Raw genomic sequence first — 15,572 nt, forward strand, 5'->3', positions numbered from 1 at the left:
GTTCCCTTCTCAAAGTGTCACAGTATAGAAACAGTAATGTATCTATGAAGTTATTTCTAATAATGATTGTCCTTTGGTTTTTTGGTCACTCCTCTTACATGTATCAAGACAAAACAAGGTCATTTTCCCAGCTATTGGTTCTCATACCAATGAAAGGCATGGCACTTTTTCCTAAGGCTTAAGGAACTCACTTATTATATGAACACATTCTTCAATCTCCCTGGAAACTGTTTAAAAATAGTCAAGAACTGCAACGCTCAGGTTACTTTCCTGGTTGTTAATTGCTATGATTTCTTGGAGCTTCATGCATTCATTTTTCAGCTTGATTTCTCTCTTTGCAAACACAGCCACGGCTGTACACATTTCATGCATTCTCTAAAGAAAATATTACATTAATACAAGCAGCAGATAAAAGTTTTTAATTACTGTAGGAGCTTCTATGTAATTATATGCATAACAAATAAAATCAAACAAAATCTTACCTCAAAATTAAACTTCATTCAACAGAAAATAATCTCATCTGAGAGCACTGCTTGACCATGTGGAATGTTGCCAGTAACCAGGTCTGTAACACAAGATACAAACAAGTTACTTTATTATCCCCAGTCCATTAATTTCTAGTTTTAAAGTACCTTCTGCCAACACACTAGAAAGGAAGGAACTCAGGAAGTTATGAGTTTCCTTTTCTCTTTGGGAGTCAGAATTTGCGCTGCCAAAAAGGACAGCTTTAAGTTCAAGAAAAAAAATTCAATTCAGACTTCCAAATTACTCACGTTTAAAAGCTCATAATACATGAACTCTAAGTTCATACAGAATCACAGAACGTTAGGGATTGGAAGGGACCTCGAAAGACCATTTAGTCCAATCCCCCTGGCCAGAGCAGGAACACCTAAATGAGGCTACACAGGAAGGTGTCCAAGCGGGTTTGAATGTCTCCAGAGTAGGAGACTCTACAACCCACCCCGGGTAGCCTGTTCCAGTGTTCTGTTACCCTCACTGAGAAGAAGTTTCTTCTCAAATTTAAGAGGAACCTCTTGTGTTCCTGTTTGAACCCATTACCCGCCTTGTCCTACTGTTGATTGTCACTGAGAAGAGCCTGGCTCCATCCTCCTGACACTCATTCTTTATATATCTGTAAACAGTCATGAGGTCACCCCTCAGTCTCCTCTTCTCCAAGCTAAAGAGCACCAACTCCCTCAGCCTTTCCTCGCATGCTGGACCCTCTCCAGCAGTTCCCTGTCCTTCTGGAACTGAGGGGCCCAGAACTGGACACAATATTCTAGATGGGGTCTCACCAGGGCAGAGTAGAGGGGAAGAAGAACCTCTCTCGACCTACTAACCACCCCCCTTGTAATACACCCCAGGATGCCATTGGCCTTCCTGGACAGAAGGGCACAGTGCTGGCTCATGGCCACCCCTGCTGTCCACCAGGACCCCCAGGTCCCTTCCCCCTACACTGCTCTCTAATAGATCATTCTCCAACTTACACTGGAACCTGGGTTTGTTCCTACCCAGATCCAAGACTCCACACTTGCCCTTGTTACATTTCATTAAATTTTTCCCTGCCCAACTCTCCAGCCTGTCCAGGTCTCTGGATGGCAGCACAGCCTTCTGGCGTGTCAGCCACTCCTCCCAGCTTGGTGTCTCCAGCAAACTTGCTGATAGTACACTCTATTCCCTCGTCCAAATCATTGATTAATATATTGAATAATACCGGCCCCAGTATTGAAATACCTTGAAATTCTCTAGTTTTGCAGCACAAATCTGGGTGTTAACAAATTAAACAATCACACTGACCTCTCAAAGATGTCTGTTTTGCATTAACTGTGCTATTCTATGGTTTATGGTTTCTGTGTGGAGTAATTTAGCAGAAAACAGCACAGTACAAGCCTCTTTGGGCAATTTTCCTTCACAGTGAACCCCCTTCTGATAGTATGAAAACAGAAAAATAAAAAGAGAATTAATAGTTTCTTTTGGTTATAAAAGACAACAAAAGCTGTGGTTTGGCTTTGGTTCTTTGAGGAGGTGGGCTTTCTTGTTTAGGTGTTTTTAGGCTTTGGTTTTTTTAGGCTTTTTTTCTAAGATTCTTAGGATCATTTGCTAGTTCTTTATACTCTAAACAAAAGCTAATATAGCATACACGTTTAATAATCATCTCCTGAGGATGGGCAAATCAGATTAAACTCAAAAATAAATTTTAGTTTATCTGTTCCTGTCCTCCCAACTCCCACAATTCTACAAAATAAACACCACCTTCTTTTCAAGTATCTCAAAGTTTACAAGACCAATCACTTTTCCAGACACAACAATAAAAGGTAACTTATTGCAGGTCAGAGTAAATGCAGTGTACATTAGGACAACTATTTCAGCATCCAGTGGCTCATCAGTACCTGCATTAGAATTGGCACTGTAGTAGCTTTCTACTTTGAAAGTTAAATGCATATTCCACACTCAACTTTTCAACACCTACCAAGTCTCCAGTAATGCACAAAGAATGTACAATTAAGTTTAATTAAAATATGTGCCACCCACCAGCCTTGCACCTCATGGATTGTCCACTAAAGTTTAGGGTCAGGGTAAAAGCAAGTTCAGTGCACAAAATGTCTGCACATTTAATACCTTCCCTTAGATGGCTGTATCAGCATACAAGAGATTTATCTGTAATTCCAGTATTTGTATTACAGCAACAAGTCGAAGTCCCATTCAGTACAGCCCTTAATTCACCAGCGACCCTACTTCCCAGAAGCAACTGTTTACTTCACCATACTTGCACATATTTTAAATTTCTGAATTTGCTTCCAATGTGATTGTCAAGTATTTCAGTCACTTGCAGCATTGATACCTTTCTTCATTATCAGTCCTTTGTTGACAAAAACATCAGAAGCCCATTCTAAGCCCCAAGTTCAGAAAGCACCAAGTACTAACTGGAGGCATCTTCACCCTCTACTCAGAAAAAGTATTACCTAACACTGACACTTACCAGACTTGCATCAACAAATTAATGTCTGAAGAACGTACCACACCCAAGAAACAACAAAACCTTACCTAGCAGAGAATGAAGTTACAATCACAGTATTGCTTCTTTCCAGTTACACCTGACGAAGGTCCCCAGATACATTTTCGGATTCAATACACACCATTTGTTTGCCATCATTGTGATCTACATGGTTGGGAAACTGCTTTGATATCTGCTCTTTTCAGATGCAGTTCTATAACACAATTGTTGCTTAAAAACAAACACCATCACCACCCCCTCCACCCAAAAAGACCACCACCACCAAAAACAACCAAAAACCCCAAACAAACAAAAAACAAAAACCACACACACACAAACAGACAAACAAGCAACCACCAAAAAAAACCCATAAATAACTCTTTTTTTTTTTCAAGCTATGAACCAAATATGGCAAAATAGAAATGTATTTTTCTGTAGTTATCGAGAGGATCTTACATAACCATTAATCAGAAATGTGACTGGGAATGAAAGAGGTGAAAGAACTGCTCTCTTAACATTTTAATCCAAGGGAAGGAACTAAACCATGCATTTGCACATACTACCAGAGCAACCTAATGAGCAAATTACCATGTTTCAAAAATATAACTTCATTTAAAATAATAGATTTTCAGTTATCTGAATATTTAACAGTAGAAAAATTAATGCATTTTGTAGAGTCTGGAAAAAAAATTGCTGATGCTACATTACATTTTAAGACTGGCTTGAACAAATGTGACTGCAAAAAGAATGTTCATTTTTCAAGTGAGTTAATTACTGCTGAAGTAGCCATATATTTTTTAAATTACCAATTGGAGCTAAAGAGAGCCTAAAAACTATTAATCACTGTTTGTTTATTCTATTGTCCTTACTTCCTGGAATGCAGTCAGCGATGAAACTCCACTGCCTGCCCGAAAGCCCAGTCAGCAAATCAGCTGCCCTGAATCTGTTCACAGCATGAACCCAGTGACTAACACTCTTAACCTATTGTAGGATGGGAGCAACAAATGCATAACACATCTCATTCTGGAAGTTTTATACAAAATTCAATGAGGCTTTCTGAATATTTCAAATATTTTTCAGCATAAGGCCCCTTGCCTCCCCATCTTCCCCCACACACCTTTTTCTTAGTGCAGCTACTGGTTCAAGTGCTAGTGATGTTATTTATAGAAGAAGATGATTAAAATAAAGTGGTTCTGTAGAATGTTCTTTCTCAATTCCATTGCAGAATCCTACACTGTGAACCAGAGGTGAACTATTCTTCTGCTCCTGCTATTTTCTAGGTATTCTGCATTCTCAAAATTCTTGATGATAAGGTAGTTTAATTCAGTAGCATTAGGATTACAGGCTCGCTGAAACTACAAGAATAGATATTGGCACCCACTGATACTGCTTTTTTTGAAAGTGGAAAATATTTTTGTCCATGTATTTCCTTTGGGTCTAAGTGTGTTTTCCTATACTGTGTTTTGTGCGGTTTTTGTTGTTGTAATTGAGGTAAAAACCAAAATCAAGTCAAAATACATGGTCTACTACACAAAGCATAGATTACTATGTTTTAATACTGTTGGCATTCATCACCACAGCACTATATATGAATCTGCTAACAGTTTAGTATTTTGAGCTATAAACAGGGGAACAGTTCCATTTTCCCCATCCTCCCAAGACATCAGGAAGTTTAGTTCTATGATATATGTTCCATACTTCAAAACTTTATGTTCCCTGCATATTATAAAGGCATGGAATGGCCATTTTAAGCTGGTAATAACTTTGATGTTTTGTCATGTGACTTCTTCAAATTCTTAGTTCCTCCCCTTATCCATCATATTTTTTTTTTTTTCTTAAAGACTGCAGAGAGTAAATTACAAGGATATGAAATACACAATATTACGAAGCACAGATATTTTGAGACCATCTTCAGAGGCTGAATCCCTGCTAACAGTCCCCTGCCTACAAAATAGGGCTGAATTCCAAACAGATTCAAGGAGAGGATGGAGAAATACAGTCTGTGCAGCCACTTGCAGTATACTCCAAATAATATATTCAGTAGGACCTGATATAGTCTCCAAACTACATCCAAAAGCAGATTCCCATCTTCCTTCAAAACTCTTCTCAGTAACTAACTCTGATTTTTTTGTGTCCTGAATCTGGATTTCAGCTCCATATGCTAAAAATTGCCATTCTTATTTGGGTAAAAATGTTGAGTTACCTTCTGTTGCCAGGAGTAGCATTCATGTAACAATATCAGGCCTATGGATAACAAGATAATAAAACGTTAAGAATAAAAGTTAAAAACTTAAATTGGTTAAGATTTTAACTGACTATTTTGAAACACCAAGTAACATGCATTTCAGGTTCTGTTTCAAGACTAAAGCTCTGTTCAGCTCCATAGCACTGGAGACATCTTAAACAAATGACGAAATGGTGAGATAAGACACCACCAAAAATGTACTTGAAAACTACAGGAATTTTAAGGTTGTCTGGAACAATTGCTGGAAACAGCCATAAGCCTGAGTAAAACTGAACTGACATATGATTTTAGTTACCAAACTGACATTAAAACCCAACAATAATGTTTTTGTTTAGTAGATCAGCATAGAATTTTTCACAACCAGAGCAATCTCTGGCATTTACCACATGAAATATTCTTGTAACCAACAAACAGAATTTTGCAGGTGATTTTTGAGAACAGATATGCTGCCTTCTCCTAAAGCACAGCATAGCACACACAAAAGCAGATGGATTAAGAGCACACTGAGTTTCTGCATCTTGGGTAAACCTGCAGCTTAGCTGCAGTTCTGCCTGGGGTTTTCCTTTCCTGAGGGCAGACTGGCTCAACCAGTTATTACTATTAGGTTTTAATCTAGGTAACAGTTCATTACCAAAAGCCATTAGGATGAAGCTTTAAAGACTTCATATAAATGTTCCTTTAAGATACTTTAACTACACAAATCATGAAACACTGAAAAATCATACCACAACTATTACTATATTCCTCTACAGTAATGACGAAAAATTATCAAATCATGAGACTAAAGGTTGTTTTTCCTGCAGTCAGATTTCAGCTATTGATTTTTCAAGTTTTAGACATTGCACTACCTTGAAACCAGCAAGCTTTTCTAGGTGCAGAAGGTAAAAAGAATCCTGCACATAAATCCAGAAATTCTGCACTTAGTTTCATCAAACAGAACTTGCTCCACAACACAGAACACCCACGTGTTTTGCTAGTATGGTTACTATTTGTAAAGGATAAAAAACAGGTTAGAAAGGGGAAAAAATGACCAATAAGCACCCTACACCCTGCTGCTGCAGGTAAATCAGTTTTTAATAGTAGGAATTGAAACATAACATTTACCTTTGAATATGAAATTCAATTTTAATTATTTTTCCCCCAGCAAAGTATTACAGAAGACATTCATTATATGAGGAAATCCATTTTGCAAAGTAGAGCAAACCAATATGCAACATCATTTTTTGCCCTTCCTCCCCAGACATATATGATCTATAATTCCCACTTTATGTTTCAGAAACTACTGTTTATCAGATCACAATACAGATTGCCCCATTTTCCCTAGATAACAGGTCACTGAGGTTGTCTCCACTTCAACCATCTAACATCCAAACCATCCAAAACTTCTGAGTCTTTTTGCCTGATAACTGTGACTTCAATCAGATTAACTGTTTAAAATAACAAAAACTTGTTATTTATGGATTACAGTCAACAAAACATACCACACTGCTGCTTCAGTTCATAAATTACCAGAACTCACCTACTGGAACAAGATATTCAGCATCTAGGCAAATTTACCTATCCCCGAGGTGAAACTATACTCTCAAAAGCAATTTTTCCCTTACACTTGGAACTAAATATTATTTCTTAAAAATTGTGAAGTTTATGAAAATGGCGCTTCAGTGTGGGCTGAAGCACTCAAGGTAAACTTTCTTCCTTCATACCTCACAAATGATGGTAGCTCAGTCCTGTACCCATCTGCCAAAACTCAGCTTTCAACCTCTAAGGTTGCTTCACTCTCTCTGATCTTAACTACAGTTTTGCAGCTTTTATTTGTCAATCTTTGCAGCATCCTGCATATAAAGGATAACAGTTTTGAGGAGGCCTGAAAAGGCACAACAGGTTAAATTCTGCAACACAAGAGGAAAGCAGGCCATTAATTTCTTCTCAAGGCTGCATGTTTGTATAGAGCAGACAAAACTGCCTGTTGTGGTCATTTAAAGTCAACTATATTCTGCCACATTTTCGAAATTATTTAAGTCTCAGCTATCTTACATTAGGAGGATGAGCCAACTGATTAATATTAGAGATAAATGTCTTCCTGTGTTTCCATGTATGTGACGTTTTTGTCAGGCAAATACTACTTTACTGCTGTTCAGGGCTCTTCAAGAATAGTCAATAGTTTGGGGTACTTTTTCTGTAAAGGAGCAGTTATTACTCAAACTTTATTGTGAGTTCTAGCTTCCTCCCTAGGTAAATTAGGAAAAAAGGTTCCAATTTTGTTGTCTAGTAGAAAGACAAAATCTTGGTCAATGTGAATTGTTTTTCCTTTTAAGGTAGGCAAAGAAGGCTTAACAAAAGTTAAATGGTAACTTTAACTTTAATTTTTATTATTACTGTTATTACTATTAATAGAGGAAAAGCTACAGTAAATATTCACATTCAGTCACGCTTGATAAGTTCTTCAAAAAATGTTTGCCTGGAACAGTATGCCATCCTGGGATCAAATTGCAATGCTTTTGATGACAGAACCTAAGTCTGACTTGACTGATCTGAAGTACAAGGCAGTCATGCTTTACTGCTCTCCTAAGAAACCACACACTAGAAAGGTGCCACCTGTCAAACCCACCTATTCCTCTGTCATGATGTGAATGACACTCACCCTCTGAACACTACTACAGGAAGTACCCAGAGACTGACAAGTATCGACCACTATTAATTATGCCAGACTTGCAATGCCTACAAAGAGTTAACTACAGCCATCAGTGATATTTCTTCATTTATTGTAAAATCTCTGGCTCTACATTTGAGCATAGAACATAGTCTTTTAAAACCAGAGCTAAATACATTCTTTTTAATCATGTGATGCAAGACATAGTAATTGAAAATGACAGGTAATCATGTGAAATAACAAGTCTTCAAAAATGAGTACATGGCACTTTCTTCATCAGGGTACCATTCACAATAACTCTAATTTCTGACCTTTCATGATTTCGAATCTACGCTAATGTTATCCCGTAAGCATTTTAACAACTGTAAACAAGCTAAGCCTATTTTTCACGAGAATAGAAGGTGTAGTTTGCCTTAGAACAGCTGCATGGATACTAACACCTGAGTAGTGAACACAGATCCATACTATCAGAAAGAAATTCCTCAGCATAGGGTCTATTTTCTTGCCATGCTGCAATGTTATACAGAAGATCCACATATATCCTTGCACTCAGGTCAAAATCAGATTTGTCCTCCATTTATGCTGGCATACATTACAGCAACAATTATTCAGCAATCCATTGCAAAGATTCACTGGTTCAGTGAAAGCCATTGAACCTTTACTGTTAAATCATGAATTACTCAAGCCTCAAAGACTTGTAAATAAGCATTTTCTAGAGTAGGTTTGCATTTCCCTTCCAGCTACTCATCCAAGAAAGGAATATCAAATCCACAACACGACACTGGTCCTGTTCCAAATCTCCAGTCAAGCTTTCCTCTTCAGGAAAATATAGTTAGCCTCCATGTTCACAAGAGAAAAAAAAAAAAAACTCAAATGAAACACACACCACCATTAGCCTAGGTTTACAGGTGGATCAAAGAGGAATTTACAGCATAAGGCAATTTATAAAAAAATCCAAAGTCCTAGACAGTCAAAATGACTGCCTATTCCAGTGACTTCCATTTTCATGTTCCTTCTCAAAAAGTTAAAGAAAATATATTAACAAGAACATTTTCAATGGGTTGACTGCCTGCATGGTAGATTTTAACCCCATATTAAATAAAACTATCACCAGATACCCATCTTGCATTAAAATCCCTGCAGGAAGGGTAACAGAGGTGGCTGGTTCCAAGTACTGACAGCTAAGCTACCTGAAACAACAACAACAAATCAATTGCACTGCCAATATTAATATAAATATGTCACTCTTGAGAGATACTACAAGGTTATAATCAAATTATGAAGTCCCCTAATGTGAATACTTCCATCTTTAATGACAACATGAAATTGTTACACAATTTTGGCTAAATACCTGCAAATGAAGTCATTAGCAGTGTGAGTATTAGTTTCAAGAGATAAAATTTCATGTCCTGGGTCTGTGCATGAGCTGAATAAGTAATAAAATTTAAAAGTAAACTTTCAATGGATAGGTAAAAACAAAACAAACAACACAACAACAACAACCATCCAACACACACACACAACCACCCCCCCCTACATGAACACACACAACCAAAGATTTCTGTTGTTCATACAATTTCTTCCAGTATGTTACCAAGACAGGACACCTGCCATTCTAATGGTGTAATTCTAAAACTGTCTATATTTAGCTTATGCTAAATTTGCCAGCTAAACCTATTCACAAAAGAACTACAGTCCACTTACACTGTAGCAAAAAGAGCATACAATTTACCTCTTTGGCATGACTAACAGGAAGTTTGCCAACTTTCCAGACATATTCCTCGAAAGCTAGGTTGCTCTATATTTGCACACAAACAGCATATTAATAGTTCAGAGACTCCAGATAAAAAGCACTGGAAATCCAACTTCAATATAAATAAAACTTGGATTTTTCATGTTTATATTATCACTCGTTTACTAGACTGAAGAGATTCTTTCTAAAGAGCAATGGTTTGCAAAATTTCCTTATCTTCAGACCAAGTTATTAAATACTTAGGCAACATGTTAACCACCCTGACAGTAAGAAACATACTGAAACACAAACATACTAAATATCCTAAGTTAATGTTAGCATATTGATTTATGATATTTGAAAAATTATTTTGAACTCAAACCAGAACGATAAAACCTCAACAAAACAAAGCAAACTTGAATTCCACCCCATCTTTTTGTTATTATGCCACAAACCTCTGATGTATCATGTGTGCATTACAGAGAATCTCCAAACAAACAGAAGAGGTCCTAAGCCTCCTCAGAATGAAAGCTGGTTATCAAAGAAAATGCAGCTACACAATGATGTGGAGATAAACAGTTCTGGGCCAACTCTGTATACATACACACATACATATATGTTCATACATGTTATTATTACTTTAGACATACAAACACACACAGCCTTCTTACAAAGCTTAGAATGTCTTCAGTCTCTGCTCCATCACATAGCAACAGCACACTCAGCATTTTCAATACAGTCAAGGCTAGAAATTTCAAACAGGAGGAAATCTGTTGCATCCAAGGTAAACCCCAGCTTGAAAACCCAATCAGCAGTTCGGAAGAGACAACTCTGGAATACCTTCCTGAAGGCCCAAAAGAGAACATGGAGAACATCCAACAAACCATTACTGGGGGAGTTAGGACTTTACAGTCCTCACCAGAAGGTGTACCTACTGTTTGCCCTATTTCAAAAGAAAAAGTCTTAAGTTAGTTTTGCCAACAGCTGTAATTCTTACCTTAAAAAGCTCATACCACAAAGCAGCAAGTTAAAACTTACTGTATTTCGCATTATATGCTCTATAAGAATAGTCTTACCTCGATTCACATGATTTAGATATTTCCAGAACAAAAGTCACTCACAACTTCAGTTTCTTCTTACTAGGATACTGTATAAATGTAAATATTTTGTGCCTAGGAAATTCAACAGTTAAAATTCCATGAACATAATTCTAGCTATCATTCAGACGTTAAAACTGCATGTATTTCGAAAGAGCTGGCAGTACACAGACCTATGCTGCCAAATTCAGAGTGCTGAAGGAGGGGAGAATGTGGAGTCAAACACAGAACTGGAGGGGCTAAAATTACAGGAAGTCTCTACATTTATTTCTGCTATGCAAACTATGCAGGTGTTACCTATCTCAGTATTATATATCTTTTCCCTGTACACATTTCTGTAACCACATACAGAAATGAAGCTCAAAATTAGGTTTATCCTAGTAAGACAAAAAAAAAAGTATTTGAAAATTCATTTGTTTTCATCTGCTACCACCTCAGTAATCAGTAATGAAAAGAGTAAACCCAAAACTGTTTTCTATAAATGACAGCCGTTAATTCAACTAGTGTGCATGCCTTAAAGAGCTGGCAGGAGTCCAAAATGCAACCATAAGCAGTCACCTGAGGCCCATGGACATCTTCCAGTCCATCAATGTGGGCTGTCACTCCAGTCAAGCTCTTCAGATTGTAGAAGCTGAGAAAAAACAACTGGCATGAAAAATTATCCAGAATGAATGTGGTTGACTAGAGCTGAACAGAAGAATTTCCTGACTCAGACACTACTCTCCTAGCTGAAAGTGAGCCCTCTGTCATCAGCATCTCTTCCAGATCTCTCCAGAAGAAGAAATGCACTCCTCAGAGCAGATTACCAGTAGTAAAATTTTGTGATCATTTCTATGACAGTACTTTTTCATTTTCTTGTATGCTTGAAACCTCATCTTCCCAGCTTAGTATCAAGCTTTCTATACTGTACTTCAACCTTAGTAATCTATGATTTTTAAGTTGCTTTCAATGCACTTCCCTCCCCAAATAACAGCCATTTCTCTAATTGAGTGAAGCCACATCAAACAGATGAAGAACCTGAGCGGCTCTCTCCTACATTAAGAATTTGTTTTCTTATAGGAGGTATAAGTCTTTTGATATGACTGGGAAGAATTTAAAAGATAGCTTTAATCACTACTGCTTATTAAAGCTCCTCAGTCACTGAGAACTTAGTAGTTCTGCAAAATGTACACGTAACTGTCATACACTACACCAGATAGGCATAAAGCAGTTCTCTTTATAACTGATTTGTCTTGGAGGACATGAAGTTAATGTTTCAAAAAAACCCACCACATCTTTAGCCATGCAGCTGCCAAGTCAATTCTTTCTGATTAAAATATACTTTGAATTTCATAAGGTCTTCCCACAGACATAAATCTTTCAGTCCCAAGCACTTCCTGTCATTTTAATTGCTTCACTTCCAGTCCCGCAAAAAACAAAAATGATGCTTTGCAGTGTTCACTGAAAGGTTGAACAGCACTCATTGTGTCCCAGGAGAGAACACTGTCTGGAATGGCTATTTAAATGGGGCAAATAAGGAGATATAATGCTGAAAAACACATAAAGAAATACTGTCTGTTTATACTCAAATATATGAGAAGCTCAACCTCCTCCTCACTTCCCCCTCCCTGTAAAAGGAAGAGAGACACCATCTCTTCACAGGGCTAAGCTTTCCAAGCACATGTTTCAGGACTGAGGCAGTGTCCAAGCTATGTCAGAAAACAAGAAATAACCCTTTCCAAGATGCTTTCACTACTTCTTGCTACATTGGTCTTAGATCAAGGCTTCTTAATATACATAATTTATACTTATCCAATAGGGTAAGGAGCAAGTAAAACTATCACGCTTCTGCACTGAAACAGTCTTGAACCAAATCAGCCCTCCAATTGTGTTCAGAGGTGTTAGGAAAGTAAGCTTCCCTAACAGCAGGTTGTCCAACACCAGATAATAGCCTTTTCAGTCACTCCTCATACTGGAGCTTCTTCAGTTTCAGATCTCCCTATCTCATTAAGGTTCACCTTTGAAGTTAGCTCCAGTAAGTTTCCTCCATATACCAGCACAGACTTCCATAATCTTTCTGTCAAGAAACTTCAGTCAGGTCACTCTGAAGTATTTTACTGGAAATAATGTGATGTTTGCCTTTGCTTTCAAATAAACTACTTCAACACTGCAATAACATGAAGTGCTCGATAATCTTAGTCACTCAGACATGGTTTCAGCTGTTTTAACTTGATTGTAGACCTGTACCACTGCTACTGCAAATACAGATTATGCCCTTTACCTGCCATTGAGAAGTACAGTTAGCTGCAGTGTAGCATGGCTAAAAAAATAAATAAACAACACTAAACCAAAAACAACCTAACACAAAAAAAAATCCCACAACAAACACAACAACAAAACCAAACCACCCTCCAATACACACATACAAACAACCCACAACACACAAAACCTCATATTTCACACGTTTCAGCAACAACACAAGCTGTTTGTATGGAAGAGTGAACTGACTCCCAACACTTTCAGTAACAGACACGCCAGAAAGACATTTTCACTGATTTTTCATTCATTGGCCTGGAGTTGAAGCCAAGAAACCCAAGTAAATAAGCAATTTTCCTATCTGGTCTTTTTGAAACAGGTCACTGTGACACCAGTCTGCACAGAACTAAGGCTTTCAAAAGCAAGAGGTAGAACACTGCATTCTTAGCTACAGTATGTATACAGCATTTCAGTATGTTCAGAAAATCATAGAGTTGATACCCAAAAGTTGACTCCAAAGGTTTTTCCATATACTGTCTGCCCAGGGGATCAACTTCACCGCATTCAGAAAGCACATCTGAAGTGTTTATTGCTCCCAGATTTTAAAAGAAGGAATTACAGTTATAACTCAGCTGGGTTGTCTTAACAGCTCTGCTAAAACCTCCCTGGTTTTCATCCCAGAGTCTCACTTCAGAACAAGCGCATTTCCTGTGTATTAATTTTCCAAGTATATAAAGCTCATAAGCTCATATTCAAGTTCTAGGCAGAACATTCCATTTAACAGCAAAGATGGACACAAAATTTGTGTTACAAGTTGCTTGAAACACATGCAAAGTATTTGGGAACTTGAGTTGCAGCATATAATACTCCCTAACCTTTATGCCATTCTCTGCCAAAAATCCAAAGCACTACATTCAGAATTTGCACTAAAAGCAAAATTTGATCATCACCACTTACGTCCAATTCTGCATGTAATGGTTTTGTTGGATCAAGCTAGCACATAGGTGACAACTGACCTCACCGTCTCAGATATGTGAATTATGTCAGAGAAGAAGAGCAACAGCTAGCACAGGTCTACTCAAGTTAATGATAAATGAAGTTGATATATAACATTCAGATCTGAAGGTCTGGCAATGTAACAGCCCAGCTAACAGCTTGCCCCTGCTAATCAGAACAGACATGAGTCATAGCTGCAGAAAGTCTGAAACTTTTACCCAGACAGCTTTTGCTCTCAGAAGTCAGAAACATAAAAATTAAAATACAAGAGCCTATCAAGAACACAACTGTGTGTTGAATGCACTAACTAAAATATCTGCTTAGGAACATTAATTCTGGCCACAGACCACAGGAATGTAAAAATCAACATTAAGTAAATGATTACCACCAAGCTATGCATAAGCCACATGGATCAACAAAGAAAGTGAGCATGTCCGTGAAAACTGGTGACATAAAGCAACTGTATTTTGGTAGATAAAAATCGAGCAGGTCAATAATCCAAGTGACACTGTTAGAATTCAACTTCCATCTTTATTGCTATGTTTCTGTGTTTCAGTTATTGTATGGATTTTTTTCACTAAAACCTTTAAGTGTTCTGCATTATGCTTTTAAGTGGTAAAATACACCTCTCTCATAGTATACTTAAGAAGCAAAGCTCCCAACTTGGTTGAAAATTTAGAGTAGCCCAACTCAGGGATACAATACATACAACTTGAGAAGTTAACAATAATTCTGAGCTGTTACTGAGGTCAGTATTAGATAATTATTTGCCAGGTACACTACAAGGCCACATTTAAATAGTATGCAAGCTTTTTGAGCTACTAATTTCAAAGCAGGCATTTCGAAGATACCTAAGTGTTTCTAGAAATCAACTACTTTTTAATAAATTTAGTCCAAGAGGAAGACAACAGCAAAATATTCTTTAACATCAAATTTTAGTTTGAGATAATTCAGAAGCATTTACTGGATTGACTTTCACTCCAGTTGCTCTCATGAATGATTAACACTCAAGTTTCCTACAATTATGTGTTATTGGCTCCTTGGACAGTGCTTAGCTGTACTAACAGATGGACAACAAGCTTTTGGAAGCAATTCTAGCCAAGAACATCCAAGCCAAACCCTCCTTCTGGAATGCCATGGCTCGGGAGGGGCATGGGTGGAGAAACACAATTCTGGTTGATATTTTTACCACTCGGCATGCTGCCCTGAACTTGTACCTGACAAGCATTTAGGAAGTGCAATTTTTTCCTTAGTGACAAAGTGACAAGGGACATATCAGTCTGAGAGCATGGAAGACGCCAAATCAAGTCTTACACTTGTAAGTACCACTCCAGGATTAAGCAGAAGACTAAATGCAATATGACCTTAGCATAGCTTAGAGAAATACACATGGTAGGCAGAAGAACAAAGTTTTATCAATGGAAGATAAGGACATTCAGTTATTCTGAAACATTTTCTGGGAGGGGTGTGTCTCAGTCTTAGGGAAAAGACCAAGGATACAGTATCTTAACTCTCTAGAAAACTCTAAAATTGCCTAGAACTTCTGCAGTGTGATTGAGAAAAAGTTGACCTATTCTTGCACTGTGTTCTACTTCCTCATGTCTTTGCAGCTGCACAAAAAT

The 15,572-nt window shown here is 37.6% G+C and overlaps 1 protein-coding gene across 5 annotated transcripts in view; it reads right to left on the minus strand.

Annotated features, from left to right (window-relative positions):
• The window catches only part of TLN2 (talin 2), a 163,241-nt gene that overhangs the window by 113,058 nt on the left and 34,611 nt on the right, over positions 1–15,572 (minus strand). For 4 of the 5 annotated variants that reach the window (XM_065847858.2, XM_071813815.1, XM_065847857.2 and 1 more), the window contains one exon: positions 483–565. The exons of the other annotated variant lie outside the window; for it this stretch is intronic. The gene's annotated coding sequence lies outside the window, so the exon portion shown is untranslated. The remainder of the gene's footprint in view (positions 1–482; positions 566–15,572) is intronic. 5 annotated transcript variants of the gene reach the window in all.

The sequence above is a fragment of the Patagioenas fasciata genome, chromosome 12, assembly GCF_037038585.1.
Source record: "Patagioenas fasciata isolate bPatFas1 chromosome 12, bPatFas1.hap1, whole genome shotgun sequence".
Lineage (NCBI taxonomy): Eukaryota > Metazoa > Chordata > Aves > Columbiformes > Columbidae > Patagioenas > Patagioenas fasciata.